The 27,612-nt window shown below is 36.0% G+C and overlaps 1 protein-coding gene across 5 annotated transcripts in view; it reads left to right on the top strand.

The window, feature by feature from the left end:
* Positions 1 to 27,612, top strand: part of ROBO2 (roundabout guidance receptor 2) — a 1,149,410-nt gene that overhangs the window by 179,477 nt on the left and 942,321 nt on the right. The gene's annotated exons all lie outside the window — the stretch shown is intronic.

A 27,612-nucleotide genomic window follows, 5' to 3' on the forward strand; every position in this document is an offset into this window, starting at 1 on the left:
ATGATAAAAGGATCCATTGAGAATGAATGAAAGTTTACTCTGAAATGAGAACTGTATTATTTTTTGAACCAAATGAATATATAGCATGCCACGGATGTTTTAGTGTGAGCTTCTGATAACAGCATTCTTCACTTCCTCTTACTAAGGGACTTTGGTTCGAATTTCTCTTCTTTTAGGTGCAGTGGATACCTTTTGGTATATTCTGCTATTCTTATCCCATTGAAGCCCAATTCTTTAGAAGACATAAATATTAAAAATATTACATTTTCTAAGTATACATGTTAATAGACTAATTTATCATTTGATTTTATTTTAAGATACTACACAAAACTTGCCTCATGAAAAAGGGAACACAGCTGCTCCATAGCCTTTCTGATCTTGTTTTGGTTTTTGTTTTGTTTTGTTTTGTTTGTGCTGTTTCTTTTTTGGTATCCTAAGCATGTGCTTGTCTAGTCAACTGAGTTATACAGCGGTGGGTCCAATGAAGTTTTTATATATTGTTTCAGGGTTTTTAGTGCTATTTGTTGGGAAAAGGCCCACTATTTTCTTAACTTTTGTATCTTCAAATGCTTAAGTTTTGTTTTAATAGTAATCATTAAAGCTAGCATTCACTGAAAGCATTTTACACATTGGACTAGGTAGAGCATTTTACCTCCATTATTATATTTAATTCTCCCAACTCCCAAGTCAGGTTTATCATAATGCCCATTTTACAGATGAGGAAACTGAGGATCAAAGAAGATAAGTCCTTTGCCCAAGGTCACATATCTAGTAAAAGTCCAAGCAGGAGATAAACTCAATTATCTCTAAAACTGGAACCCAAGCTCTTAGCAGATAAAGCATGTTTCCTTCTCCTGACTTCACTTAAACCAGACACGGCTTTGCCTACATTCACTGTCCCGTTCCACTACCTTCTCTCTAGTAGGCCCTTTATTCTGTTCTCTTCTTTCCAGCCATCTGTTTCTTTGCCTCATTGCCAAATACTGAATTTATAACCCCCTATTTTGTCGGAAAGAGCCATGACCTGATTTCTGAATTAATTGAAAACAAACAATCACAAAACACCATGCTGTAACCCAATTTAGTCACGATGTGTCTCCCTAGCAGCCTGCATAACACTGAATCTATTATTGCACAAGCTTGCTTTTGTAAGCTGCTATATTAATCAGCTGCTGTAACAAAATACTATACACCAGGTGACTTACTAATAACAGAAATTTGTTTGCCAATAGTTCTGGAAGCTGGAAGTCTAAGATCAAGGTGCCAGCATGGTCGAGTTCTGGTGGGAGCCCTCGTCTGGGTTGCAGAAGGCTGACTTCTCCTCGGGTTCTCACGTAGCAGGAAAGGGAGGAGCTAGCTCTCTGTCCTCTGTCCACTTCTTACAAGGGCCCTAATCTCATTCAGGAGGGCTCCACTCTCATGAGCTAATCACCTCCCAAAGGCCTCACCTACCAACACCAACACATTAGTGATTGAATTTCAACATACGCATTTTGGGGAGACACAAACATTCAGTCTGTAACAGTTGCTCGGACAAGCTCACCATCATCACCTGAGTGGGAAACCAGCCACTTATATTAAACATGGTTGTAACTGTCTATGCCTTCAACTGTACCTGGGTATGAGGAAAATATCAACAATTTGTCCTTAAAGGTTTTCCGGTAATTTGTTAACTTTCTACCAGTGATAGACGATCTATCCTCTAAGTAAAACGTGCCATCGTGACCTTACCACTTATCCTGCTCTGTCAGTGTGACAGGTGATTTTCCTCTTCTCAAATTAGGCAACTGTTCTAGCAACTCAAAGTAATTCTTGTGACATGACTGACATGTGAAAAAGTGACATATCTCTTTCATTAAAAAGTTGCATATTATGAGCAAGGAGGCCCCTGTGCTCCAATAAAACTGAAAGAAAAAACTTCTACATCGATCATTCTGAGAAAGAAAGCCAATAAATATTATTCCATCCCCCTGAACATCATTATAAGCTTTGAGACTAGTGGGGTCATTGTTTATATTAGATGCTTAGAATAAAGACATAGTTGAAGTGATTTTTTAAAATGCAACATAGAGTTGAGAAAATAAGAAGCTATTGAAAATGTGAGATGTGAGTTGAAAGAAAATAATCCATCTTATTCGTCTGGAAGATACCCAGTCACTTTCATCTTGTTCTATAATAAATAATGTTTTAAAGAAATATTCAGCATCTACTAAAAGAGGATTTCATCAGAGGGAAAAGTATTAAATAATGCATTTCCATGCTTTTAAATTTATGCATGCTTTCAAATAAAATATTTTTAAGGCATAAATCTCTTTAGCCCGTGCAGATGTCACAAAATTTAGACATGGGTGTAGAGAAATGCCAACTTGCTGGGATGTGAGGATTAGATACCGTGCCTGCCAGACAACGTGAATTCGAGAAGCTCTCTTCTACTTCTTTGAAGATAACGTCCCAACTCAAAATACCTGTGGTATTTGGAATAAAAGCAGTCTTTTAAAATAGGCTAAAATAAATTATTATTTGCTCTTATGAAGTACCTTTCTTTTGAGGATGTGCAACAGGTTGGGGAGTGAAAAGCACTCACAGCTCCCTCAAGAGAGACACACACCAGGTTAATATTTTATTTCATACTTAATAGGTTAAGAATACAGAAGTGTATCACCCAGACATAAGCAAAACTAAACCAAAGGGCTAAGAGGGGAAATCATAAACACACGCACACACACACACACGCACCCTACATTCATGCACATATGGGTGAGTGTATGTACATAGAAAAGAAAAGATTTTGGCTCACTTGTGTACAAGCTCATAGAAGGACAGCAGTTTCCAAAGCTACTTGATTCCTCTCCCTTTTCTTTGCAAGGAAGCGATTCCTGTAGTGTCCAGTGAGATTATAATGTGTACCGAAAAACAGTTTTAAAATTTTTCATCTATACTTTTTTTTAAATGAATAATGTGAATCTTCTTTGCCACTTTAAAGCAGGCATCTGTTACCCATATCACATACCACTGCTAAACTGTTGTTTTGATAGATTGTCTGACGTAGGACGTGCGTAAAACCTGTGCCACCCGTGGAAGTGTGAGCTCCTTTATGGGAAAACCAATCTTTTACCTTTTAATGTTCACGCTAGATCTGGTAAGGTGCCAAGGTGCTGTTAATGAAAATACTGCATTTTGTTTTATTCATAGATAGGAGGCCACACAATTGAAGACTAAATAAATCAAGTGGCCGTTTCTACAGACTTTTTTTTCCCCTGATGCAAAAATGTTTGTGTTGTATTACTCATCCTATCTGAGTAGTAAGTATAAAAATGGAGATAGCCAAGCCTTTAAAATAACCTAGAATTGCCTGGTTTTGTTCCTTGTTCAAACAATGTGAAGTAAAGGAATTCTACTAGAAATAGTCTATGAAAAAAAGTCTAAATATAGACTAGTAGGTCAGACAGTAACAGGATTTGCCTATCCTCAGCCTTCTTTATTAAGGCTTTTCTACTTTCATATGTCAGAAAGCTTACAGCATTAAAATTTAACCAACAAGAATTTCCTGACAGAGTTTCAGTTATCAGGCCAACGATCCAGAAGAGGATAAGAGAACTGTGTCTCGGTGAGAAAAGAGAAGCATTTGGTGTAAGGCATCCAAGCAAATGCCCAACTGTAATGAAAAGCATCATAAAAAATTGAATACACCTGAGGAGATCTGTACCCAGTTTTTGGACCCTGCTGGGGAGCAGCTAACCTTGCATTTCAGCCAAGATTTTTAATATAGATATTTCCCTTTTAAACGACACGCTAAGAATGCAGCATAAGCTCTCATGGTACTTATTCACCTAAAATGACATTCTGTGACAAAGTGAAGTGTGCAAAAGGAACCAAAAAAAAAAAAAAAAGTTTTTTGGAAGAGATGGGACTCAAGTGGGAACTCCAGGACCTTAAAGAAGGGGAAGAACATGGATCAGAGACCAAGTGAAATGGTTTCTGGATGCGGAGACTACAGAGGGTAATGAGAGCTTCACGTGGTAACTGGAACAAAGTCGTGCCGGGTGAATGTACAAGAAACAGAAGTCGATAGTGAGGGTGGAACTGGACCGAAGTAGGAGAGTTTGAACTGAATGCAACAGGTGAAAGGGAGTCATTGCATTTTTATGAATTCAGCAGTGATATGGTTTAACTGAATCTACGTACCTTATCCCAGCTGTTCGATAATTTACAAACTTTTTTTTTTTTTAAATAGAGGTACTGGGGATTGAACCCAGGACTTCGTGCATGGTAAGCACACGCTGTACCACTGAGCTATTACTCCCCCTACCACCCACCCTACCATTTACACATCTTAAACAACTTCTTACTATCAGACTACTTCCATTTCAGAAATACTAGGGCATACAGGTAAACAACATGGGAAAATGAAAAATCCCATAGTTACCACCCAAAGACTGAACTAATTTTAATTCTTAAGATCAATCCTTCATATGTGAAACTTTCTTTCAAGAAAAGGTTAAACATTACGTAGGGGTCTCAAAGCAAGTCCATGAAGTGAACCCTACCGCTCCCTTGTCATTTTCCTTATTTTCTTTGAATTTTGAAATACAAAGAAAGACCATGGAATCTGCCATAATGAATAGAAAAATGAGAAATTTCATTATCTTTACTGTTTTATTCAACTTTCCATCTAACTTAGTTTTAAAATTATATATAAATGTCTATTCTATTCCTGGACCTGGGGTTAGTTTAAGTTTTGGGATTCCTTCCTTCAACAAATAATTACTGAGTAAATTCTTATTGTTTGTTACACTAAATAAATAAGACATCCTGTTTTCAAAGAGTTCAAAATCTAATCTGTTTAAATTAGTTTCTATTTAAGATCTTTGTCAAACATTATGAGAAAATTTATGACACAGCTATGCTTTATCCTTCTCCAACTAAACTGGATAGAAATTTTTAAATCTTCTAATTTCCTGGCCAGTCTTATTGCTAGTATTAATTCTCCCACTTCTCTAAAACACATTAAATCCTTTAATTTGTTGAAGAGGTGAGTGTTTCATTTATTTATTCAGTCATTTCACCCACTTATGTGATGTCCTGTTCTATGCCAGAGAAGGCCTATGAAAGAGGCCAGTTATATCAAGACCAGGCAGGCTCTGGCTTAGGAGAGCTCCCAGCCTTCAGCAAGCAAATAGGGAGGAGGAGAAAAGCCAGGGAGTCCAGGGCTGTGTGGCATCCCACCAACACTGTGGAGTGTGTAGGAGAACCACAGCCTCCCTGGAGGAGATGATTTCAGACCCGGGTGTGGGTAGTTGGGGACGTGTTAAGAGATTGACACATTTAGAATTGGAAACCAGGGGTTCTCACTATTTGTGGTTTTGGTTTCCCCTTTATCATTATTTTCCTGCCTTGATCATTTCCAGAACTTTGTCCCAGATCACCTCCAGTCTCCACGAGCCACTTCATTTATTGCCCACTGATACTATCTCCGGGATTATTGTGCCACCGTCTTCTTGAGAAGTCGAAGACCAGAAGTTGTGAATTTTCTCAACTCCCCTTCTCTCCTAATGACTTCGTCCTTCTTCCCTCTTTTCTAAAGTTAAATTGCCCACCTGAGTGCCAAATCTCATCTCCACCCATCTTCTCAGGACCTCATTGAAGATTATTCTTTTCCTCTGCTATATTTTAATCTCTTTTTCTCTAACCCCATTTTCTTTTCGATCTCTAACCATGTTCAAGTTAGTTTTCTACTTCAAAAAAAGTGAAATAGGCTGGGACATTATGCTGTATACCAGAAATCAATATACTGTAACTGACTATACTTCAATTTTTTAAAAAGTGTAATAAAATAAATATTTTGCTTGTATGCTAGGCCAATGCCAGTTCCACTGCTTCAGAATTTCTTGTAGGGCCCAGGAATTCAGAAGAGTATAATGGTGATAAGCACTTATTTCTTATATAGAAATAAAGTGGACCTTTCTGTCCTGAAGTTCCCCTCCACATCCCCCCACCCCCACCCCCAGGCACTCCTTTCAGCCTCAACCTGCAAGGACAGTGAATCTAGGCCCTGGGTCCTCTTACCTGGCAGATTCTTCACTCTATATCAGGTATTGAGTCCATCACAGGGAAGATGCATTGACTCGCTGGATCTTTTGACCATCTGTACGTGTATCTCTGCATTGCTGTTTTCTGGCTGAATGGAAAGCCTAAGGAAAAGTAACCTAAGGCTGAGTTCCAGCCTTCGTTCACTCTCAACATGAGTCAGGACCAGCTTTCATGGCTAGATCAGCTCACTTTCTCTCTACTTCTTCAAGCTGCTTCTATTTGTGTTTCCTTTCACTGCCAAAGGTCTTGAAAACATAGTCCACATTTACTGGGTCCACATCCTCAACTCCTAGTTACCACTCTGTCCAATACCATCTTCCTTTTCCTCTAACCACTCTATTGATAATACACTTGCTGAACTCACTTAAGTTTTCCAAATACCAAATTATATGACATTTTCTATTCTTATTGTACTTGACTTCTATATACTGTTTGGAGCTGGACAGTTTTACAAGTCATTAAATTTACTTTCCCTGCCATAGATTTATCTTAATTTTCCTTCTACATCTCGTTCTCCTTTGCTTTCTTCTCTTTTTGTCCTTACTTCTGAAATGTTGTTTCTCAGGATTTCGTGTTTGTTCTGATTAACTTCCCACGTCACATTCTTCTTGGGTGGTATCGTCCATAATTTCAACTGCTGATAATTCATAAATCTAAATCTAGCTCTAGTTTTCCCTATCTATATTGTACTTCTAAGTCTGTATGAAACTAACTAATCTAATTGTTCCACAGTGATAATTGCATACTGAACTGTGTTCCCTAAAATTTCCTGTGTTGGAGCCCTAACCTCCAATGTGACTGCATGTGGAGATAAGGTCTTTAAAGAGATAATTAAGATTAAATGAGGTCATAAGGATAGGAATCTCATCCAGTAGGATTGGTGTCCTTGTAAAAAGAAGAAAAGAGACTAGGGATGTGCATGCACAGAGGAGAGACCTTGCAATGACACAGCAAGAAGCCACTGGACCTCATCATTTATTCTGTATTTTAAACAAAAGAAGCCTAGACATCTCTTTCTCTTACTCCCACATCTAACAAAGGATAGAAACTAGCATTGTGGTAAGGAGTGCAGGCTCAGAGACAAATCGTCTGCATTGAGATTTTAGCACTGCCATTTGCCAGGTCTAAAATCATGGAGACTTATTTAACCTGTGTATCTCATCTGTGAAAATGGTATTGATAGTAGAAATAGCTATCTCATATGGTTGTTAGGAGAAATAGAATGCCTAACATTGATCATTTATTATGTTAACTTATTATCATCACTATCATGGTTAATCATCACCACATCCTCTTAATTATACCATAAAGCTTCTTTGAATCTGGACCATCTTTTTTTCCTTATTCCTGCTATTATTATTAAGCACTCATAAATTACCTTGTCTATTCCCTCTATCTTTCTATAAAAATATTTTTTCTTTTCACTTTTTCTATCAGTCTTCCATTCCCCTCAATCTGTCTTCAGAAAAGATGCTAGAATAATCATGAGGGAAAAAAATCTGAACACATTCTCTTTATTTCCTTCTAATAATATTCCCACTGCTTATGATGGGGGGAAGAAAATCCAACTTTCCTAGCACTGTATACAAGATGTTTAAAAATCTCATTTTCATAATAGCCCATACCCACCTACAGACACTGACACAAGCACATTTCACAGACTAGACTGAGTTCAACTTTTTGAGAATGTTTATGATTAGTATCTTTATACCTAAAGAGTCAGTAGCTATTTACCAACATTCTGCCCATTTTTATCCATCTGGAAAATAAGTCATCCTTCAGAATTCAGTTCAAATGTCAGTTCTTAGTAAAAGGTGTTGGTAAGGATCTAAAATCCATGATCTTTAAAGGCTTCTTTTTCTCTGCATTGATCTATCTATATTTACTCTTTTAAAAAGGGGAGGAATATATCTACTTTGAAAGTCAAAGATAATTTATTTAGTGATTGATTTATATTAAACTAAATCTGTTTTGACTAGAGTTTTGTTGTATTATCTAAGTATGGTTTTAAAATTTTTTCTTTGGCCATTTCTTTGTTCTTTTTTTTTTAAATGCAAGTATATTTTCTACATAGATGTCTACACTTTTATATGTATAAAGATGAGTTAATGTAGTTTAAAATAGCCATATTTATAGAATGGTTCTGTCCACATAGTTGTTGACTTTACCAGACTGTAGTGTCCACTCCAGACACTGTGTGGACACTGTGTGGCACACTGTGAGGAAAGACGTGGACTCAAGAGTCATACCTTTTGGATTCAAATCCCAGTTTTACTGTGTAATAGCTGAGTCACTGCAGGTAAATGATTCAAGCTGCTGTGCTTCTGTTCATCTTTAAGCAACCTCACAGTGCTAAGGTGACAATTAGATTAGTTAAAAGACAGAAAGCTCTTAGAAGAGTGGTCAGGACATAGTAAAAACTCAGAAAACATTAGCTACTTAATTAGTTTAAAAGGATTTGCTGTCACCCTCAAGCAATGTCTTTCATTTCTGGTTCAGCCTCTTCCACACACAGTGGCGCAGTTCTATCTGTCTGAAGTTCATGGGCAAGTGATGCCATCCGTCATATCCCACACACTGAGTGGGTGTCGGGTCAGGTCTACAGTAACGTGGGAAAGGAAACTCAACAAACTAGATTTTCCTTCCACATGCTGTGTATTGAACTTATCCATCTGCTATTTCTGTTCAATGTTGCCATTACAGAAGTCGATGGCAGAGAGACACAATTTAAGTGGATACTTAGATCTCTTTCAGGGCACCTCGCCTTGTAGAATGATTGTGCAACAGATGTGTACAGTTTACGTCCTGAAATGTGAAGGATAATTAAATTTGTCTATTTTTATCTATATAGGACAAATAAAGGCCCAACTTAGATGTGACTGTAGAAAATCTTAATGCTTCACATCTGTTGTCAGTTAACTCATCACCTAAGTTTTAGACAAAAGAGTTTTTCATGTTTCTGTCAAAGTGATATACATTGTCCTTTGAAAATGTGAAAGTTTTCTTAAGATAAGGCTTATAAGTAATTACTGGTGAAATTGAAATGAGCCTTAAGAATTATGTGTGCTGTCTTCAGTAGCCCTCCCATTAATGTTTCTAACATTGTTAATTTTTTATGTTCTAATTGTGTTCAGTTATAGCCTTAATTTTGACTCTAGTGAAATATATTCCTGCAAAATATCTTTCTACTTTCATAAATTGAAATCCATAGTAGAAAATGATTTCAATTATGCAAGATTAAGCTGATTTTTCTTCTTGAGTATGTTTTGTGTATTCTAATGTACCCTATTATATTTCTTCAAAAAGTGTAGTTTTATTTTAAATTTTTTATTCTTTCAAAATAATGCCTGGTTTCACCTACTACTACATTGGTGAGATCTATACATATAATTAATTACTTACTATCCAATTTAAATCTTTTGGATTAGGCAAGATTCATTGAATTATAAAAGCAGTCTCTTTCTATATTCTGAGAGGGATTTAGGGTGATTTAAAAGTACATATATCAGACGAAGTTATTTTTGTTATTATTGTTGTCCTGACTTTTCACAAAGTGAAGTGAGTGACAATGGCTAAGTTCTTATCTGCAGTCTTACTGTAAATGTGGTATCACGGTCCAGTTGGATGTATCTTGAGGTTCCAAGTAAAACAGTTCCAACTTCTCAACAAACTGAGTGTAGTCCATCTGCAAAGTTATATATAAATAACATAAACTGGAAAATACTTCTTTCTTCCATCAGAAATCTAGTTGTTGGACATTACTTAGCTTTATACAAATTTAATTCAGTATGATTCTATATATGAAATTTAGTTTATCAAAAATACAGAAATAGCAAAATTAAAACCGCCAAGTCAATAAAGAGTACTTAGCAAGAGTTTATTGTGCATATATGAACAGTTCACAAACTGGGATCTTCCACATCCAAAGACTGATACGAAGCTCATGAATAAGAATTACAGGATGACTTACAAAGTGAAAATGAGGACGCTGTCTACCCTTTACAGTGACTGGTTACTGCAATGGGAGTTTCCAGATGGTAGACGACTGGTTAAAAATGATTACCTCTTATCCTTTTTAAGAAGATCACTTAAGTTTCTTTTATGATTGTCCGAGGCATTTACCAAAAATAATCTAAGTTAAGTTTCACTTATGTTCATGAAATAAGCTAGATTTAGTTTCACTTACATGGCTTCAATGGCTTTCTATCTCAAGTCCACTCTGTATTTTGTATCTAATTTCAACAAGTTCAATGGAAAATAGTTGTATTATTTCCTGTTACCAAGCAAAACTAATGACACTGAATTCTTCACTACTCACCCAATGATTTTTGGCAATTTCACCTATAGTAGACTGTATAAACCCTGCCCAAAGATGTCTGTGTACTAATCCTCTGAATGTGAGAATAAATAAGGTTACAGGGCAAAGAGAAATTAAGATTGAAGATGGAATTGTTTGCTAATAATTGACCTTAAATTAAGAAGATTAGCCTGGTTTATTCAGGTGATCAAAGGGGCCCCTAACACAGGAAAAAGAGGCAGAAGAGAGCCAGAAATATGGCAGCAGGAACAGGGTACTCCCACGGTTCCTAGTTTAGCTTTGAAGATGGAAGAATTGAGTCATGAGCCAAGGACTGATGATGAGCTCTAGAATCTGGAAGAGGCACATAAAAGGATTTTCTTCTAGAGATTTCAGCAGGAATGCCGCTCTGCTGATACCTTGATTTTAACCCATTGAGATCCATTGGGACTTCTGACCTCCAGAACTATAAGATAATATGTTTCTATTGTTTTAAGCCCCTAAGTTTTTGGTAATTTGTCATAGCAGCAATAGGGAATAAATAACATACCCAACCCTATATCACCGTCATCTTTAGTGTTTGATAGTAAATTATTTTTATTTTCACCAAAGGAATTCTAACAATTTGACTTTACACAAAATTTTACTGCCATTTGTGTCTTTGGTATATTGATCTGGGCCAAATCCAAACCACCAAAAGGTGATATTTCCTTCTCAAATGCTAGTCCCTTGGGCCAAGCAGCAGTTGGATTCACAATTTTGAAAATTAGCTACCCCATATTTAAGCAATCCAGTTCAGAAGCAAAAACCTAATTACTTAATTACTCTAGGGACTCTTCAAAATTCAATGCACAGAAGCAGTTACATTTATTTTCAGAAAATACTCTTCCTTTCTAATTTAGCTGCTACAGGTAGGCTACACATAATTTGGTTTCTGATTTCATATTTTATTAAAATACACTTAAAATTATTTTAAAATAAAGATGATATTTAGTAGGAAAATCCATAATTTACTTGTGCTAAAATTAAATGGTCTTCCACTTTGGCATTTTGCAAAATCTGATAGCATATTTATTTTTCCTTAGGTATAAACTTTCAAATAAACTTTTAATTATTACATTTAAAGCACTATCTCAATTTACTAGAACCAGGACAGAAATACATGACTTTGCCCTAAAGCCTATGTATTTTCACTTGTACGATACTACATGTTTTACAAAAAACAGGCCTTTTTTTAAGCCATGGATTTAAGCCATAGTCTAGGTGGGTAAAGTTTGTTTTCATGTTCTGTCGACTATAGAAAATATTCCTATGAAAAAGAAAGAGAGAGAGAGAACTAAATTCAAACTGAAATTTAAAATTACATATGTAAAATTATCACTATATCATGTTTTTAGATTGCACATTACTCAAAACACATTCCACTACATGAACTATTCTAGGTTACATGAGGGCAATAATCAGTAAGGGAGCTCATTATCTGTGATACCTCTAATTACCCCCACACTAGCACTGACCCTATGGTTTAATCGATGCATATTAAGAAAATTTGCTAACAGGATCTTGTTATCCTAATTTTTGCTGTGGAGTTCCATTAGAAAATCATGTTACTCATCTGAACTGCCACAACAGCATTATCCCTAGGGTACCTTTTTTCACATCAAGGTTAATTTAAAGTCATTTGCATAAGTACTACAGATGTTGCTATGGGGATAAGAACTGCATATCTTCTGTGATGGACGTCATATGACTGCTGTTACAGTCCTGGTAAGATTGGATTATTTGTTTTAATGTCATGCAAAACAAGTCACATGGTAGAGATTAGTATCGTTTTAATAGCATTGCATATTCTGAAATCAATCACCTTTTCACTTCTTCAGAATGCTGTGTATTAAAAATCACTGCTTTATGATTGGCCTAAGTAAATTTATCATGTTGTGTTTGGATGTTCAGAATACTTCTTTTAATTGGTATTGATTCTTCCATCTCCCAGGAGGAGAGAAACAGTAGTTAAAAGGAGAATGGTTATTCACATTCAATTCATTCAACAAACATTCATTGAGAGCTTACTGTGGGTCTGGCATTTTCTATGCGCTGACAACAAAATGAAATTTTGTAGTCAATATTTATTCTGGGTTGTTTTTTTCTAATTGAATCTGGACACATGTCATTTCTAGCCCTGTAAATAAAGTAAAATTTGATAGAGGACTGAGAGGCAGAGTTTAGGAGTTGGAAAACAGAAGCAGATTGCACCTTGGCTTTAAAAGTCGGTAAGTGAAGAACACCTCTGAAGAACAGAGATGACAAAGGAGAATCTCAGACATCTATCAGTGGTTGTGGGAGTGGCTATTTCTCTTGGAGAGAATGAGAAATAAATATTGAAATACTAAGAAATAAATACAGGAAGAAATATTTCATCATCTGTCATTTTTCTTGCTTGGAACTGGAGAGAGGTTTTTGTAAAGTTGAGTGAAGAAGTCAAGGAGAAAGTAATCCAGTTGAAGAGTAAGATGAGACAAATAACAGCTATTTCTCACCATAGTCAAATTTTGGTATCTGTGTATATTGAGAAATTACAGATGGGAGGTGGGGAGGACACCACCAATGACAAAGGGAAGGTGAGAAAAGTGTTTAGATGAGCCCATTCAACTGCCAGATCTGACTCCCTAGGGGTTAGAGTTTAGATTCTGGGAACAAATTCGCAGTTTATGTGATTCTCAGTTTTCCAGTACATGTAAGATTATAGTATATGAAATAAGATGGTACATAATTATCAAGTTACTAGAAGAGCAACACAGAGCGATTTTTCTTAATTCTCTGAAAAAATTTTACATATGTCTGTGACACTATTGATTACTAACATAGCGAAATGTTTCTTAGACAATTTTGTAGTTTTCAATCTCACATTATTATTAAGGGCTGGGATATAAGAAGAATATTAAAAAACAGATACTTGATACTTAAAATGGGATATTTAATAATGCCAAATGATTTCTAAAATGCCATTTTCACTGTCATTTTTCATTGTAAGTTTAAAAAATTTTTTGTGAAATGCAAATTTGTTCCAACTCTTAAATTTCTTGAGCAAATGTAGCAAATTCTTGAAACTTTTCTCCTAAAGTCTTTAATCAAGATCCTCATTATTTCCTATAATCTTGGTCCCAAAGAGCAGACGATAGTAGCTATGATAAAAATTTTTACTGCCTTTAGGTATAATTATCAAAAATGCATTGCAATTTCATAACCTCTGTAGAGATTTTTCCTGAGACAATGCCCAGTGTAGCAGCAGGGAGGAGGCCATCAACTCTCCTCCGAGAAGGCTCTGTTTGTTCCTAGAATTATTTAATTAAATTACTTAGTGATTGTAATCAAGTTGATGTTTCAATGTAGCAAGTAGAGCAGGAAATATCCTTGTACCTCAGACTGTCGCATCAATATACACTTTCCTCTAGCTTATCCTATTTCCTTTGCATCAACCTTGATAAGTGGCCATCAATAATGCACTGAAGCATCTTTAGTGATAGTGGATTCACTTCCTCCAGCAGCATCCTGTTTCATTTTCAAAAGCATTCATTTAATAGCAGATTATTCCTTAGGTTCAATCCATATTTGCCCTCATAAAACTTCCCCCGTTAGTCCTAGGTATGGTCTATCTGTGTGTCTGGCAGTTATCAAATATTTAAAAACACTTACCAAGTCCCACCATCACTTCAAGGTCTAAATATGTAAAAGTAAATTCATTTACTCTTACTCCATAGATGTTTTTTTCTACCTTCCTTCTTTTTGTAGTTTTAGAATGTTCCCTACCATCAAGCAGCTGACAATCTAACTGGATTTTTTAAATGTTAAATATAAATAATGTAATCAACATATGACTGGAATTATGAAATTCTTGATGTAGCCTCCCTGGATGGTTTTGTTGTTGGCTTTTCATTATATTTTAGTTTTACTCTGTATCTCACAATGAGTCTTCACCATAATAGTTGGTGAAGGTTTATCATGTGTCTCCTTTACAAAATAACCACTGTAGTGTCTCTTCAGATGCAGTTCCCTCTCATATGTCGCATGTTTAATGCATACACCCTTTCAAGAATTTATCCATAGCATACAGGGAAAAAATTTAAATTATAAGAAATAACATATTTTTGTGCTAATATCTTCTAAATATTTCCAATTAGAATGTAATGAATAAATTAATTGATAAAGAACAATACAGATTAGAAGTGTATTATCTAGAATTCACTAAGTAACAACTTTTATTCTGACCCTTAAATTGGTACTATTATGCACATGAAATGAGTTGTCTAGGGGGAAATCAGCTTGGAGGAAATAGCCAAGACTGTTCGGGTGCCAAGTTTTAGCTTCAGCTTTATTTTTCATGTATTTAATACATTACTAATTATTGAACAAGTCATTCATGCTTCATGCTATGGTAAAGAGTCAAAAAACAATAAGCCTCTCACAAACCTAACAGTCTACTGAGAGCAGGGAGGAGGGAACCCAGTTGAGCAAGCAATTATAATGCAGTATGGTAACTATCATATTAATAATTCTATTATGAACCCATATGGAATATATGACCCATATTTGAGTGGATCCCAGAGGAGGTGATATCTCAATCTAACCTGAAGAAACAGAGAATGGATTTTCAAGGTACTAAAAGTAGTTCCATTGGGTTCTATCTGGTTAGTTCTATTACTGAGAGTCTTAGTAATGGAAATACAAGCTATTAATCTGGAAACAGATCATGCCGTGTCTTGTAAAATACATTAAGTAACTTTGGACCTTAAGAGCAATAGGGAGTCATTGAAGGATGTTAGTAAGGGAGGACTTGATTCTGGATGCCTTGAGCAGCAGGTGTGGTGAATGGTCAGATAAGAAAGTGTCAGAATAGAGATCTGATGTGTCCAGTTAGGAAGATTGGATGTGAAGATGTACAGGACATAAATAACAACTCAAGATCTTGAGAGGGAACTTGCATAAAGATATAAATTTGAGTCATCAGCATATAAATATAAATGAAGGACTAAAGGATTGTTTCCAGTCTTTCACAAATCATAATTAGAGTGAGAAAAGGATCAAAAACAGAGCATTAAGGAGCAGTAAGATTTAATGAATGAGCAGAAGAGGCACCTATTGGGGATTCCAAATGGAGAATCCAGAATGTCAGGAGAAAACCCAACAATATGGACTGGAAGATGGAAGCCAAGGACAAGTGACTGTCAAGGAGAGAGTAGACATTGTGCCACATGCTACCCAGGTTTTTAATAAGAATGTAGGGACCAATGAATTCAGTGACAAGAAGATCATTGTGAACTTGGGAGTTTCAGTGGAGTGTTGGAGTCAGAAGCAAGATACCTCTGAGTAGACAAAAGAGACACTGGATTTTAACTGGATTTGTCATTTTCTATTCATCTAAACAATGAAATTCTGTATCAACTGGCAGATAGTAAATGCTGAATAATACCCAGCAACATCATGGGTGTGGGGCGCAGGCACCGGAGGACCGTGGGCAGTTAGGGCTTCTCAGTGCAAGAACTTCGGCATGTTTAACAAAGTTCCAAAGATGCACACCAGGAGACCCAGACTTTTACTACAAGAAATTTAACTTATAGAAAAACTGGACGCCCATTTTATTTTGGTATGACTTGTAATCACACACACAAAATGGAATTAGCCTAGAGAGCTGTTTGGAGGGTTGAGCTGAACAAATATTGGTAGAGTTATACAATGAAATAGAACTTGTTTGAAAGAGTGAGCTGAATCTATAGATAGAATATGGAGAAACGTTTAAGAAAAAGAATTTTTTTGAAAAAAGGTAAAGAGTATGAGGAGCTTTTTTTCTCCACTTAAGAGAGAATATACATACACATGTATCTGCAAATGTCGGAAGGCGACCCTTAAAGGTAGTTATTTCTGGGAGTAGGTTTGAGGATGTGAGTTAGAATGGGGGATTTTAATTTCTTTTGGGGGCTTTTTTTATGCTAGTTTGTATTTTTTTTAACATGAGTATGTATTATTCTTGTAATAACAAAAGTAAAGATAAAAATAAAAGGTGTGTGTCTCATCACATATGCTTTTATTTAAACACTGTAATATTCTCTCGCTGCCTCCTGTTCTGTGTCCCACTTTGCTGCCCTATATTGCGATTGTGTGTCTAGAGGCAAACCGCACTGTGCAAAGTGCTTATAGGCTGCTTCCTTATCTTCTGCTTTACAGTGTGCCCCACTTTCCTTAAGCTCCATCATCCAGTATTCACCTGAAATAAGACTGACAACTGTGTAGGGAAACTCCTTTTATAGAACGATAGGCTTTGAGCATTTAATTGATTTAATTTTATTTTAAAATGAGCAGGGCCTTGATCTTATGCACGTCTTAATATCAAAAGGCACATTTCTAAGTGTCTGCTCTGAATGGTTTAGCTGCTTTCTTGAGTTACAATTCTATGGTGAGGAATCAGGGTGAAATCACATTACTGAAGAACACATGTGTCTGGCAAGTTCCCAAGGCATGAGTATTTATGGCATGATGAGTTGTGAATTTGATGTTGATGCACACACACAACAAGCAGGTGGTTCAAATCTAATTTTGTCACCAGCAAAAGTGGACTATTTTAAAAAGTGTAAAATGTTTGTTTTATAGAAAATCTTTACCCGAAATGAACAATAAATAAATTGAAGTCAGTGCTATTAACTTTTCTATGAAATGGAGTAAGCATAAGTGAATTGATATGAAACACCCATTCTAGGAGCTATGGAAACAAATGGCAAAGAAGGAAAGAGGATAGGATGACAAATGCTTGCAACTTTTCCAGAGCACTTTTCAATAACGATATATCAAGGGATGATATGGACTTCCTAAAACTAAGGACATGGATAAGATTGATGGAGAGGTACCAAAGAACAGGTTGCTCCCCTCCAAAACAGAGATCCTTCTCATCTTTGGTTGTAAATGGCTAGAAACAAGAACATAGTATGCTGTGCTATGATAGAAATATGCTCCATGTCAATTGGAATAAAACCACAAGTGCTCTGCGGAGGGGTAAGATGAAAAGATTAAAATTCATTAAGATGGCTTAATAAATTTCTCATTACTTAAATTAAAAAGTGGAGTTTATATTGACCTTTTTTTTTTTTTGCAACTAAGATATTCTTATTTAAGTAATTACCATAAACATTTGATCAAGGCAGCCAGTAATCTGTTAAGGATTTCTGAAAGAAAAGGGTCGTTTAACACTCTAGAAAAGTACTCCACGGAGACATTAGTGTCTCCTATTAGCAATCCTCACCGCTGGGCTTAGTAGCACATTTCTAAGCTTTATGTATTAAAGAAGAAATTCATCTTCCATTTGTTTTCCCCCTTGGGCACGAAGAAATTGGAGGACAGGTCAGTATGTAACCTTGAAACTCCTAACCCTCAGAAAGGAAAGAGGGTTATGTACTTCTATCCCAGATAATAATAAGAAATAAAGAAATAATAACCAAGTAGGTTACTCTGTCTAAGAAAAAGGGGGTGGGGACAGTCTTGCTGAATTTGAATGGAAGAAAGCCAAAGCATACACACTTGATTCAGTGAAAGTGTCTGTATTGCGGCAATTAATACACATGCATATTTTAAGCTGTCAGTAAAGAGAATGGGTCATGTTTGATTTCAAGTATAGTTATATAAGCATTTCTAATGGACTGGATTTTTTGTGTGACGTTAGTCATTTCCATGGCTAATATTATGATTCTAGGTTACAAAAAATATGTTCATTTTTTCAAAAGCTTTAGTAATCTCAAAAGAAAATAATTCAGACTGTGGCTTTGGTATGTGTGAAACATGGGTGTATCTTATAGATCTGTATTGTAATGGAATGTGTATAATTCACATTGTATTATTACATGTATGTAATTTTTATTTTCATCAAGTGCATAATGAATAGGTAAATAAATAAATTGTACGTGGCCCAATACCTCATCATCCTTCCCAGTAGAAACCATTTTTTCACCTTTTCCGTTTTTGTTCTTCTCACAGTCATCTCCAAAGTTCTAACAACATGCTCTGCTTTTATTACTCAATTTATCACATTTAGACTTTTTTATTTCTTGTAATAAAAAGAGCATTTAGCTTATTTATACTTTTCCCCATTTGCTACCCAGTTTTAGGTATTTATGTCAATATTTTTAATCCTTTCACTGAGCATTATTAGCTTTAAATAATACAACGAAGACCCTACATTTCTGTCTCCCCTCAATTTTTATCCAGATATCTGAAACCACACAATATGTCGATGAGACTATTAGCACCCTATCATTCCATCTATCTCACAATCTCTTCTCCCAGACTTTTCCAACTTTTGTAGTGTGCTCTTATTTTTATATTGTTAAGGTTGACAACACCATATGGTCCATAATAGCCATAATTAATCTTGCAGAGATTGACTTAAAGGTTGAATGTAAATATTGCAATCTATCAAAATGCCCCTAAAGGGTTACAGCCAGTGAAATATTGCCTCTGCAGCAAATGAGTGCGCTAAGGTTCTGCCTTATTCTCTGTGGGCTTGATACTGTGGCACCTGTACCACTCAAAGGATCCGAACGTAAAGGTCAAATGGATTCTTTTCCTTATATACCACTAGTTGCTTAAATCATACCTCAATCAGTTTAGTTCCTACCTGGAATGGGGTTTTTCTGGGAGGCTTTGGATTTTCACATTTGTACTTAGTACCATTTTTCTTACATTCAGAAAAAATACATTCGCCCACTTTTGCTTCTAAGCTGGTATCTTCCAGCTGAAACTAATGCATGGGGTCCCTTTGATTCTCTTGGAGTTTGACTTCTACTTTGAACTGATAGCGTTCCAGACTTACTGCTCCGTTCTCCTTCTGTCACCTGGAAGTTTCTTTTTAAAGAATTCCTGTTCTAGTTACATCATGTATTAAACCCTATGCCTTCCTCATTCTTGATTTTCAGCTTTATTTTGCTAGATTTAAAAAAAAAATCTACTGGTTTGCTTTGGTTAAATACAGTGGTTGAGCTTCAAAGCTTCAAAATAGTTGATACGCTGATTGAGAGGCAGACAGTCTTCAGACTAATTTCTGTCAAGTTGATAGCCATCACCATGAAAACTCCACACAGGTGAAGAAACAGGTCCGCTTTTGCTGTTTAAGATCATATATTCAAAATAAACCCAACTAAGAAGAAGATCAACTCTCTGTTGTGATAATTGCATTTCATGGAACTCACATCCTCATGTGAACTGGAAATGATAAAGTATTAATAGCGTTCCCAGGGTTTTACTTCTATTCCGACACTCCTCAGTGATTTCATTGTAGTTTAGGAATAAAGGAATGTAACTTATTCCAAGAAGCATGAAAATCTTCAAGTATTATTCAGGGAGTTTCAAAATTACCTAAGTTAGAAGAAAAAAAAAACATTTTGCCTGTGTTGTGAGGAAGAACATGTCATAATAAAATTACAAGCTGCTTCAACCTACAGCAATGCCGATTTTGAAATATTTTATGTATAACAGCACACTGAACCATTAGGATAATGATGCCTCTTCTTTAAAAACGATGTCTTACAAGTATCATGAGTCTTTTCCCTCTTCTAAATAACGTACATTTTATACAAAATAAAGTTATATTTATAATGTTGAATTTACACTTTGATTCTCCTCCAAGAAACCACTTTTTAAAAAAGGTGGTAAAGAATGAATTGCATCTCTTCCAATCATATTAAGGCTGATGAAGAAACCAAGGTTCTTCACTTTGAACAACCAAGAATTGCAGGATGAGAGTAAGACATATAAAGACACTTAGAAATGCTGAGCAGTCATGAATATTACAAAGATATAGCCATAGTAATTAATAGAATAAATTAAAATTTGTTTGGAAGAAACAGACTTAACTTCTTAGAATATCCCTGCCAAGGATGTTAAGCTTCTGCTTAAACACTTAGAGAGATGGATTCAGTTCAACAAATACTTATCATGGTACCAAGCACTTTGATGTCCCAGACTCGGGACTACTGCAAAAGATATACAATGCACAAAGCAGGGTCCCTATTCTTAAAGGCTGCCGATCCAAGGGTAGCATCCTCAATCCTTATTTTCAAAGGCAACAAACAGTTTAGATGATATTTATACACAGGGCATCCCCATGGACATTTGCAGTTTTAAACCCCTTCCCTACCCGCATCTACCAATGCAGGGCATAGGGATGTAAAGCCATCAGAAATATTTGTTTGATTTTGCTGCGTGATGTGTACTTTTTGTATGTGTCAGTGAATGATAGTCACTTGCTGATTAATAATACATTTTTGAATCTCTTTTTTTTTTTTTTTTTACAAATCTTTTATAAACTTTTGAAAATCAGTAACTATTTGACTATTAGAGTGTTTACTTCATGTTCTGCTCTCCCCAACCCTGGCCAAAAGCTGTTGGATGCTGAGAAGAGAAGGATGAACAGGATAAGCATAGGCTGTAATAAGTCCCGCTGTTCTAGGCTCACGGATACAGGGAACTAGTGCATCTGAAATTTCTGAGATTTCTGTCTATAAAATGTAAACCAGGAGAGCAAGTGATAAAATATAATAAATGACTATGTATTGTCTACACTGATCTGACCTTTTTTATACAATAATTTTGAATGTAATTTTTAAACTTCATAATGTCTTCATTCTATTGCCATGGCATAAATTCTTCCCCAAATTCTTTCCAGATTTTTAACAACTTGAGCTTGCCTCTAATTACTTTTTATTTCAGTTCTTTTCTCACTGTAATACTATTACAATGAGTAGTGCTCTCCTTGCATATCAGCTGGGAATGGACCATGTGCAGTTTTCCAGGACCTTAATTCTGCATTTTAAATTCCTTAGAAGTAATGCAGTGCAGTCATTAGGCTGTATTGCTTTCTCTTCCTTTGGCCTTTTCTCCTTTCTACAAGAGCTACATAATCTCTCCTGAATTTCCTAATTGAGTTTCTCTTGATTTTCACCAAGTGTATGCCTTTCCCTCTTCTAACACAAGGCACTCTTTTCTGAATTTCCCATCTGATCAATATTGTTGGCCCAATACACATATATGAACTGATTATAATTCACAAGTGTCTTCCAACACATGACCTGAATTACTACTTCTGGGCATGATAGTTTACTTTTTGTTAAGTAGCAGTTGTCAGAATGTTCCTTATATTGAACCCGAATCTATCTGCCCTTAATACTGTGCATCCTATCTGGTTCTGATATCTCAGGTGATATATATTTACATAATTGGCCTCCACATGTAATTTAGGGAAAACGATCATGGATTTTCTTAATTATACTCCTAAATATCACAAAACCTGGTTCTGAGGCCCTTTCATCATTCCACCCTTTTAGAACATACACCAATTCAACCATGTCCATAAACTGTAAGACTCGGAATGCAGGGAGATCCTCTAGTTGCATCTATTGGCAAAGAGCTTAAAGGGGAGGCGGATAACTTGGCTGTGAACACTTTGTGTGTAAGTATTTAAGTCAGAGGAACCCAAGCACAAATCTCAGTTTGGATGTTAACTGGCCGTGTGATCTTGGTTGACTATTCAGGTCACCTCCCTGAGCCTCAAATTACCCTTCTGGAGTAAGAGGTACATTATCTACCTCCTGTCTCCTTGTAAGGACTAAATAAGATGTAATCAGCTCCGCACAATGCCTGGCACAAAACAAGCACTCAGTAACAGTAGCTTTTTTTATTGTGGTCATTATCATTTGTTATATTTATTACTCTTACTACTACTCTGGTTATATTTGCTTTCAGAAAAAAAATGTTACATCATTACTCCCTCTAAATTTAGAGACACAAAGAACTCCCCACTTTTTTTCTCCCACATGCATTGCTGCTTCATTCTAAGGTCTCTCTTTAAATAACTATAAAAGTACCTTCCATTGCAGTCAATACGTTAGCATATTATTTAAAAAAATCTATCAAACTATTTCTGGCACAGGCACAAAACCAATTGATGACTGATTATTTCTAATTAGTTATCTGACATTATTTTATCCCTCTTTTACTTTCTTAAACCATCATAGCCCACTCCTTCTGTTACCGAGCCCAAACTCACTCTGCTCGCCACACAAACAGGCCACTAAATCGGGAGATAAGGTGTGCGGGCAGGGAATAACAACTTTATTTGGAAAGCCAGCAGACCAAGAGGATGGCAGACTAATGTTCTGGAGAACCACCTCCCCAAGTCAGAATTCAGGCTCCTTTTATGCTAAAAGGGGAAGGGGGTATGGTTGTTGCAAATTTCTTGGTGCTGGAATCCTTTGTTCTTGCAGCTGTCCACATGGGTCAGGTCATGGTGTCCCTGTAAACCTCCAAGAGGGAACAAACATTATTTTCCATTCTGCAACTTTTCATCTTTATGTGAATGCAAAATTGTTAAAACCCTTAACGGTCAGAGCCTTGGGAACAGGCTATCCTGTATATTTCAGGCTCTAGGCAACATTCTTTTACAAAAGATGCAAAACCAGCAAGACTAAGCCTAGGAAACAAAGCACGGGGTTAAAGTCAAAGGAACAGATCTAATATGGGATCAGATCTTTTTTCTTTCCTATTACACATCCATGACATGTCTAGATGAAAATCTGGTGGAGGGGCAGTGTGGAGAACATATACCTCAATAATACAAATAAGTGGGTTCAATCCTAAAGTAAATTATTTCAATCCATGGGGGCTGAAGAGAAGATAAAGGGAGAAAGCAATCAAACCTTTTGCTTGCCATTAGAAACATAGAAATAGAAAACATTAACAATACAGATAATATTTTCCTTTAAACTGTTATGACCTCAAGCTTATAATTTTTAGGAAATATCACATATAAACAAACATTAAACAAACATCGTTCCTGTGTGCCTTAATAGGATCAACCTGAACTGAAAATGCTGCTGCTTTTTTTCTCACAGCCATAAATGACAGTCACTGTTAAGCACCTATTATATGCAAAACTAGGAATATTAAAAAATTAGATTAGTTGGAGTCAAAAGGCATGTAAAATTAGCACAAGGGAGCATGTATGTATGTGCCAAGTAGTAGACATGGGACACACTTCAGCTCAGAGGATAAAAATATTCTGATGTGGCTAAGACAAGCATTCAGAAAATTAGCAAGAATGTGATTTACTTTCAAAATATTCTGCCTATACTTTAACTCGTATTTTTATTACCCTTAGATGCATCCACTCTTACCCAAATAGGGCAAATGTTCTTACACCCCATCCTACAAAACCTTGTTATCTTACCTCTCTGCTGCTCATTCACCTGAGGACCTTCATCTCTCAGCTCTCACATCCCTCCACTTTGCCAGACCTTCTCCACGGCTTAGGGCAACACACATTCATCCCTTTTGGGAAACTTTCCTTAGAGTTCTGCTGGCATCTTCCTCTCATCTAGCTCAGTGAGCTGGCAACATTTGTGATTGTCTTTAAATCTATGAGAGTGCAAGTCTCTTGAGATGTAATGACATGCCTTATTTATCCCCTAAGCCCAGAGTCTAACTGACTGTCTGGAGCATCTAGTCACAGAACAAAGGCTGACAGGTCATATCATAGTGGAGGCAGACAGACCACATTTTCAATCCTAGATTCACCATGTTTTTGGCTTTTGCTTGGATGAGTTATTTGACTTCTCTAAAGCTTACTTTCTCCATCTGCAAAATGAGCACAATTCCATCTTCAGCGTAGGATTATTCTTAGTAAAATTGAAAATAATAGGCCTAAAATACTTTCTGTAACTTCCAGGCTTGTAGCAGATACTCAATAATTGATAGCCATTGATATTATGACTAGAATGAATGAATGCACTCCCTGATGGTAGTCATAAATGTTTTAGGATTACTCTGTCTTTCAAATTTCCTGCTGATGTATCTTATAAGGCGCACAGTTTTTCTTTTTTTTTTTCCATTTTGTTTTGTTTTGTTTTGTTTTTTAATATATATATCTTTTGCATTTTCCTCATTGTGTCTGTTCTGGAGATCAGCACAGTGCGGACTATCTCTCTGGTCAGATCTTTTTTTAGTCTCAGCTGCCCCTTTCCATTCAGCTGGTCTTATTCTATACTAACAGAACAACAATTGGAGAATAAAAGTCACCATCCTCAATTTAATTAAGCAGATTTCTCCTGTCCTGTGGACTATAGTTCCCACTATCCTGACTGTCCAGTGTATCAAACCTGCAGTGACGCTTGTCACATGTTCATTTATTCTTTTTACTAAGAATAAGATTTTTGACTAAAATGTCATCTATTTCTACGGGTATCCTATCTGTGTGATGAAACATATTTCAACAAAAATCTTCAGTCTGATGACTGCATGTTATTAATGGAGGACTTGATTAGCACCGTGAGCAGCGTTCACTTCTATTTTCTCTTTCTTTGTTCTTCCCTCCCCTCAACTATTCTACTTTTCCGTTCAGACTTGAATCAGTGGTTTCTTGGGTAGATGACTATGAGGCACGGAGCAGGAAGAACTTTACAGGATCTCTAGAAGTTTGCCTACCTTCCTCTGTCTAAAGGATCTTTTACTAAGCTGTGCTGAATACTTTGGAAATTTTGGAGAAGACACCATTAGTTAGTCATTTAATAAACTGTCTTATTTCTCTCTTAGAAAACAGAATTTAAGCCCTGTCATTGGACACTCGGCCCATCACTTCTTTTATGAGTGGGATTTTCCTCACTAATTTTGATGACCAGTGCTGCTGAATACTTTAGTGGATTTTACGGAGGCAGTAGCTGTGATCATTGTGAGAGCGCTGACCTGCCACACCTTTTCCATGCTAAGTAACTCAGAACATCTGTTTGCTGCTTGTTCAGAACATTTAAAATGCTTCTCTCAGTGTTTCCATAAGGACCAAGTTGGGCTTTTTAAAATTATTATTATTCTTGTCCATTACTGAAAAAAAAGCTTGTTGAATGCTAAGTTATATTACTGCTGGGCTAGTTTTGATCTGGGAATTCAAACTAATGATTTCCCGGTATCTTTATTACTTGCTTCTTAGTTGTCAATTGTTTATTGTACGTTGCTGGTGTAAAACGTTTGTGATGTGCCTGGCATCAATTACCCTAGGCTCCTATGTTGACTGTAGATCAACTTAAACTTTTGAACACAGCCAGTGTATCCCTAAGAGACAATATTCTCAATTTTTCCCACATGGCATAATATATGTTATCATAATAGAAAAGTAAATGCTCACTGTCTGCACTATTAATTACTGTCTCTTAAGTAATGGTTTTTAAACTTAAGTATACCTCAGTAACAACATACATAGAGATTTTAAAATCCAGATTGTAAAAAAGCAGTTTTTTACTATTTTACCTATTTTTAAAAGTTTTAAAAATGTAAATATGATCCAAAAGTATGCTATTATCTGAAAATTATGTTATCCTTATATTTCCAAATTCTCACATTTTTAACACAGAACATTTCTGTTTTTATTTTATATTTGTAAAATATCTTAAATGCTTTGTACTGGAGAAAAATCATATTTACTAATAAATGAGGAATATCTTGTTTGCCATGGACAGTTGGTCCCCATTTATGCATATTTGATGGAAGTAATTCATACCCCTCTCTTAGCCTGTAATGACCCTACAGTGACATGGAATAATTCTAACAAGGAAGACAATCACAGGTCTATCAAAAGAATTTTGCCCTCACATTTTTATTCAAATCGTATTTATGTGGCCCACATGTCAGTCACTTTAGAGAGCAAGAAGTTAATGGCTCAGGTTTTGAATGCATGTTAATCTTTTCAGGCTCTGTGATGCCTTGACCTTTTTGAGAGCGCCAAAATGGAACCTTTCTGGCCTGGAGCTATTAACTCATCCCCCAAGCACACAGAGGTGGGAATGTACCAGATTTAGGTTCCATAGTTCACATTTTTCTAGCAAGAGTTGTCATTTTTACTATGAGCCTAAGTAGGCTAAATCAACAATAAATTACAGAACAGTGAAAAATACAGAAAATTGATAACCTCTCTATCGTCACAACACGAAGTTATCTACTTAATAGATCTTTTTTTACATATTATTTTCAAATAATGCAATATTGGCAGTGTGGTAATTTGTCCTTTACGCAGAGAATTAATGTTTGCCTTCAACTTCTTTTATGTTTACATAGTAAAATGGGTCATGTATATAGGATGATCATATACTTTATTGTCTGAATCGGGGTGGGGGGGGGCGTTGAGAATGAAAGGGAAGAGGGGCTGCTAAAAATTAGGTCAAGACCACAGGGTAAATAATGACCATCCCAGAGAAACTGAGACACTTAGTGACCCGTTGCTTGTAAACATCAGCCATCTGAAGCCAAAATGGACCTGGAAATACCCAGATGGGTAAAGGTGGCTCCACGCTGCACTGCCACTTACTCATCCTCTTTGCTCCAGTGAGATTTCAGTGCCTTAAGCTCTGTGAGAGTGATGCAGAGAAAAATTTCACATTGATTTCTCATATATATAATTTGCTATATTTATGAAATAAGTTTTTATTTTCCATCTTTGTAGGGTCATAACTTAATCTCAATGGAAATAGTGTGTTGATATACGAAAATATTTCATACCAACTCAAAAATAAGATATGTCTTCATTGCTATATAATAGCCATAGAATCCTGAAAATCCTCATAAACCTTTATCCACAGCATAGACGGTACCTCTAAAAGTCTGACTCCAGTTTTGTGACATTGAGTTTAATAAAGGTATCTATCTATTTATCTGCACTGTAATTAGAATACATAACTTTCCTATTTCTCCCCCTTCTAGAATTTACAAACAAGATAAAACTGGTGGATTTGCACTAAAAATTTCCATGTATTGGAAGTTAAAATGTTTCACCCTCTAATACCATTACATTGGGGGTTAGGATCTCAACATATGAATTTTGGGTGGGGGATGCAAGCATTCAGTTCATAACACTTGCTCATAATGAAGAAAGGAAATTGTTATTTTTGTTGTTGCTTTTTTCAGGTAAATAAACAATGAGAGATGTCTTTTATTTGACTGCATACCAGTGACTCATATGTAGGTACCCACTATGGTCTCACCAAGTTGGTAGTCAAATACAATGGTTAGGAGAGTTAACTCTAATCTCATATCACCCAGAAAAATGAATGTCTACCTCAGTTTCCATAGCAGACATATCACTATTGGTGTATATCTGTCACCCAATCCTCTGCTATTACCAACTGAGTGAGAAGTTTTGATAGCCTTCT

This window comes from Camelus ferus, chromosome 1, assembly GCF_009834535.1.
Source record: "Camelus ferus isolate YT-003-E chromosome 1, BCGSAC_Cfer_1.0, whole genome shotgun sequence".
NCBI classification, from domain to species: domain Eukaryota; kingdom Metazoa; phylum Chordata; class Mammalia; order Artiodactyla; family Camelidae; genus Camelus; species Camelus ferus.